A 6,000-nucleotide genomic window follows, 5' to 3' on the forward strand; every position below is an offset into this window, starting at 1 on the left:
CTGGATGAGATTAACACAGCCAATATTCACACACATACACACACACCGTCCTTTTCCTCTGGAGGGTTAAGAGCAGGGACCTTTAGAATTTAGGAAATGTAGGTTTCAATCTGGGTTCCACTACTCATAAGAGGTTATACTGATGGTGAGTACAAAGTGTGGGCTATTTAGCGTCCTTCTGTTTCTTAGCTACCCTGTACTCAGACACCAGTTTTTATAAATACAAGGTTTTGGTGACACGGGAGCTGGACTGAGACAACTTAAATAGTGCATATGTATCATACACTCTTACGAAGTTCTACAGTCGGCTTTCACACGGCTGCTTGTGAAAAAAGAGGAACCATTACTTAAAAAGCTCAAGAATCCCAGAGAGCCCAATCTGTCCAGCAACCAGCCACTCCAATATTGATTGAAAACGTTCCCCAGCCGAGGAGTAATAGCACTGTCTTCAACTTAGCACTGTTCTTAGGCCAGATCTCAACACTTCTTCAATCTCTATATCTCTGCAATCTACCCATTCCCTTCAATTCACACTATCAAGTTCTTGAGTCAGTTACCTGTTTCTCTATTTGCAGCTACCATCTTTTACTTGCACTTCGGACCACCTTGAAAGTGCCTTGACAAAGCAGGTCACAAAGATATTAGTGAGCTAGGCAGAGTTTCAGGAGTGGCCAATCGCTGCTGCTAACAGTTACCCAATAATAAGTCTCCATTTCTAACTCACTGGGTGAAATATGACTCGCAGTCACTGGGGTCAGTTCACACTCATGGGGGAGAGGATCTTACTGGCCTGGTTTAGGGAAAGTTCTACCAAAGGTCCAATCAGCAGTCATGTGGCTAAAAACATCTCTGACTGATCTCTCTCTACTAATTAAGCAGGCATGTCTCAGAGGAGATCCTAGTAGGTACATTGTATTCTACATAATAAATGAAGACTCAGTGAAACAAACAGGATGTTAAGAGTTAACACTAATGCCAAGCCTAATAAAATGACTTTGAACATAGGAAAGCTTGTCCTTGACCCTTTTGCACAAAGGGACCTCTACTTAGTACCTGTTGGGCTCAGTGATTAGGTGAAGCCTAGAGGAAAGAATCAGGAGTAGTCTAAAATGGAAATTGAGCAAAAGATCTCTATCAAAGGAAGGATGAGAATAGACCATTAGATCAGCTCAACATAAGGGTGCTGCCAAGAAAAGATAAATGGGCTGAAAAAAAGTAGAGCCCTTGGGATGGGGGTTGCGGTGGAAGGGAGGCACAAGAAGGAGGGGATATATGTATACATAATAGCTGATTCAATTTGTTGTACAAGATAAAGTAATACAATATAGTAAAAGCAATTATACTCCAATTTTTTTTAAAAGTAGACAAGAGCTCGTATTTTTCACTCTTTATTATTATTAGCTTTCAGAATTTTTCTTACCTTTCCAGTCATCAGTCAATGACCAGGGATCAAGTGAGTTGACCAAAGGTCACAAAGGATCTAGGAAATGGATGGAGGTCAGTCATTTATCCCCCACCACCCCATACAGTAGCTCCGTTGGAAATTCAGAGATTTACTGATCTTATACAGAAACCTAAGGGCAGGAGACAGGAAGACTTTACAGAGAGAAGAAGAGAAAGAAAGGAGGAAAATGGAACAGTGACACATTCATCATAGGCTTGCAAGGCTGGGCTACACCTGTGGGCCAACCTCATCCACATCTGTTACAGGTGTAACAGATAGAAAAATAATAGTAATAACTACACTAAGAGGGAAACTGTCCTGATAATAACTTTAGAGGGGAAGGGAACAGCTTGTAAAAAATATAAGTACCTTGGGGGAGGGGGGCAGGGGGAATTGAGGACCTATTGGTCAAAGGTCTAACAAACTTGTAGTTAGAAGGTAAATGAGATCTGGAGATCTAACATACAGCATTGTGATTATAGTTAACAATACTGTATTTTATATATATATAATATATATATGTATTTGAAAGTTGCTAAAAGACTAGGTCTTACATGTTCTCATCACAAAACAGAAATAACAATTGTGTGAGGTGACAGAGGTGCAGTGAAGAATAAGACAAATATGGCCCTTGCTCTCAAGGAGCTTGCAGTCTAACAGGGAAGGCAAACAAGTAACTATACAAATAACTATCTAAGAACTTGATAAAAAAAAATCTATAGAATACTTAAGTGCTTTGATTACAATTTCACAATTTAAAATACACCATTACCAGGACTTCCTTGGCAATCCAGCAGTTAAGACACCATGCTTCCCTGCAGTGGGCACAGATTCGATCTTTGGTTGGGGATCTAAGATCCTGCATATAGCACAACTTGGCCAAAAAATAGGAAAAAACTTTGTTAATAAAAACTAAATAAAATACACCATCACTTTGACTTTCATTTACTTGTAGGACTTCTGATATTATGTTCCAGACAGTGTATGATCAACCCCTTTCCCTGTTCCATTACCAGCAGTACTCAGACCCAGTCAGGCATCAGCAAAGAAGCAGATTTTCAATTTTCATTCTTCCACTTGACAGATCGTGATTTTTGAATCTTTGAAATTTGACCATAAGTTACCTGTGAAGTAAAACATGTTTAATCATCTGCCCTGTATTCTGGAATTGCTCATAGTGTTTGAAAGAATGCTGATTGATTAAGGAGTCCAGCTATCCTCATAGAAACTGCTAGAATTTTGTTATCTAATGTCTATCGTAATTCATGGGTAAAGATTTAGGAAGTCTTTTTTCTTTTTTCAGGAAGTCTTAAAAGAAGATTTTACATACTATTTTCCCAGAGGCAACAGAAAAAGATATATGCTAAACTAAAAAAGTACAGATACTATTAAAGCATTATGTAGGATACTTTGAGCTGCAAGTAATAGAAATTCCTATTCAATGGAAATTTGTCCTATATAACAGAACGTCCAGAGAAGAAGAACTTCAGGATTGATGGATTCTGTAGCTCAACACTATTTTCAGGGATCTTGATTCTTTCTGTATCACAGCTCTGTCTTTTCTGGACATCCTCTGGTTTCATCTTCAGGCTAACAGCAAGAAGACTCCTGTGGCACTTCTAGGCAACACATCCCAAAATGACAATATTCAGGGAGGGTAAGGAAAATAAACCATTTCTTCTTGTAACTCTTTCTTAGAAAAAAGGAAATGGATCCTAGAAATCCTCTAGCAGACTTCTTCCATTGGGCAAATTGAGGTCTCATGCCTATACTCAAACCAAACACTGGCAGGGGAAATGGGGTTAGCCTGAGACCATTCGGCCCAACCTTGGGCCTGGAATATAGCTCAGCTTCACCGGAGGCACCTGACTGTGGATAGGTCTCTGGGCAAAATCAGGGTTGTATAAGAATAGGGCACCTGTGTCCACATATACTTCCTGAACCACTTTTCAACATAACAGCTTGAATATAGAATGATAATTCTGAAAAAAATTAGTGGCATTGGTGGTCATCTGATTAAATGTACATATTGTAATAGATATTGGTATACCTTGTTCAATGAGAAAACACAAGAAAATTGATCATCTTCTGATAACATAGTGGTGTTACATAAAGAGAGCATGTGAAAATAATATTTTTTATTAACCTCTGCAAGATACTTAAAATTCCAGATATGAGAAGTGAAATTACTTACCAAAATGTATCATGAATCCCACCAATTGAACTGGAAGTTGGGGGATCTTGCCTGTAAGTTACCAAACTGGTGGCCTCTCATAGTAGCACCAGCTCAGGATAATATTCACCTTCATTACACTGTTGAACCTGTGTGGTTCATTTCAGCGACTATTTGTACTAGTCAGCATAGGACAGATTATAATACAGTAACAGATTACTTCAGGGACTTCTGTGGTGGTCCAGTGGCTGAGAGTCCACACTCCCAGTGGAGGAGCCCTGGATTAGATCCCTGGTCAGGGAACTAGATCTCATATGCCACAACTGAGAGTTCGCATGCCACAACTGAAGATCCTGCATGCCACAGCTGAAGAGCTTGCATGCCACAACAAAGATCAAAGATTCCTTGTGCCACAACTATGACCCAGCATAGTCACATAAATAAATATTTTTTTAAAAAGACAACTCCAAAATGTCTGGGGAAGAGGAAGTCACAGAATAAAATAATTCTCTTACATAAAGTCCCCTGGAGCTCTGCTAGTGTTGTCCATGAGTTGGCTCAGTACTTGCAGGCTATTTCGGTCTCTAAATCCTTCCATTTCAAAGTGCTCCCCCCACAAAGTGACATTTCATTGGCCAAGTGAAGTCACATGACCACATCAACCTTCAAGGGGCAGAGGATCCTTGTACCTAGCAGTAGAGGAGAATTAGATACTAACAAATAGTGATAATGCCTGACACAATATATTCATAATAGATTCACAAATAGATTCTATGAAGGATGTTCTTTCTAAATCAATTTTCTGTTGTCACTATATGAAACACAGCCATCAAGGGTGCCCTTCTTTCTAAATGATTCTTATGAAGAAGTCATGACTGATGTCCCTTTGGCGGTGCCTGTTCATCCCATGGCCCCTTCCTTCTAAGAATGATTCACTCCCTCTCCAAACTGAGGGGGCAAGCCTAAACCCTCCTGTTTATAGCACATGAATTTTAGCCTCAGGAGATTGGACGAGCGGTGGGTGAAAGCCCAATCTAAGCTGGGCTATCTAGATTCTCTTTCTCTTGAGAAGTTGGACACAACATAGCAATAATTACTATCAATTGCTTAAAGGCAACATAGAATCAGGGCTATGTCATACACTTTCTTGACAGTTCAGACAAAGCTCTTTGAAAGAAAAAACAGGCAAGCAGGAAAAAAGCAGTAATCAATCACCCACATGGTCCTTTAATCACAAGTTCTGACTTTAGGGTCACAGTCTAGTCCTCCTAAAGTTCTGTATATTTTCTGAATTTGGACTCTGTGAAATAGCTCTGTATTCTACCAAGACTTTCATCTTCTGTTTAAATTGGTTTCCAATGGGTTTCTATTTTTTACAACCAAACAATGGTTGCAATAGATAAAGCAAAGAACAACTGATACTGTCCTGAAAATAATTCATGTCTGTTAGGGGTCCATTGATCCAATGTTCCTCTTACCTGTAGTTTTAAATTATAAAACTTTATTTCCCAGAGTGTGTTCTGTACAATGGTGATCCTCTACGCTCTATGGAACCACAGATCTAGGATCGGTTAAGTTTTAGAAGGTGGCTTCCCTGGTGGCTCAGACAGTAAAGAATCTGCCTGCAATGCAGGAGACTCAGGTTCAATCTCTGGGTCAGGAAGATCCCCTGGAGAAGGGAATGGCAATCCACTTCAGTATTCTCGCCTGGAGAATCCCATGGACAGAGAAGCCAAACATGACTGACCAGGAGTGCTGTATCCTGCATCTCCCTTTGGGAGACTGTAATATACATTAGTATATTTAAGGATCTGAGAAATTCCACAATAAAGAGACCTGTCAAGTCTCCATATCCCACCATTACCTGCATTTTCATACAATACACATTAAAATCTCTGAGACCATGTGCTCTACGGAATCAACTCTTTGGAAGTTGATATTAAATAGTAATTTAGGAGGAGTCCTTTTTCTGCAGCAGAAACCTGTTGAACAATGCTTTCTTCCCTTGCTTTTTTAACAACTATGTAGTGACAAGAAATGATTATTTGACAAGGAAAAAAAAAAAAAAATGAGTACCAACTAAAGAAAGCATTGCTCCCAGATGTCTGACTACCAAGATGAAACTTAAAATTAAGAGTCTTGTGCTTTATCTTACTCTAGATGAGAAAATGCCTTTTCAGGAGAAGGGAAAGATCTCCAAAGAGTGGGATGAAACATGTATGTTTTCTTGAGTGACCTTTGAGATTACTGATGAATCTCCTAGAGGCTATCTTTGGGTTATCCTGTCCTACAGTTGATAGGCAAAGCCCTGACTAAGATAATCACTGTTTTATATTACCTCTGTGCCTTATTAACAGGACTTTAAAGACTACTCAGTGCTTTG

Source organism: Bos grunniens, chromosome 2, assembly GCF_055505025.1.
Source record: "Bos grunniens cultivar Pamir isolate PY7600 chromosome 2, Bosgru_T2T1.0, whole genome shotgun sequence".
NCBI lineage: Eukaryota > Metazoa > Chordata > Mammalia > Artiodactyla > Bovidae > Bos > Bos grunniens.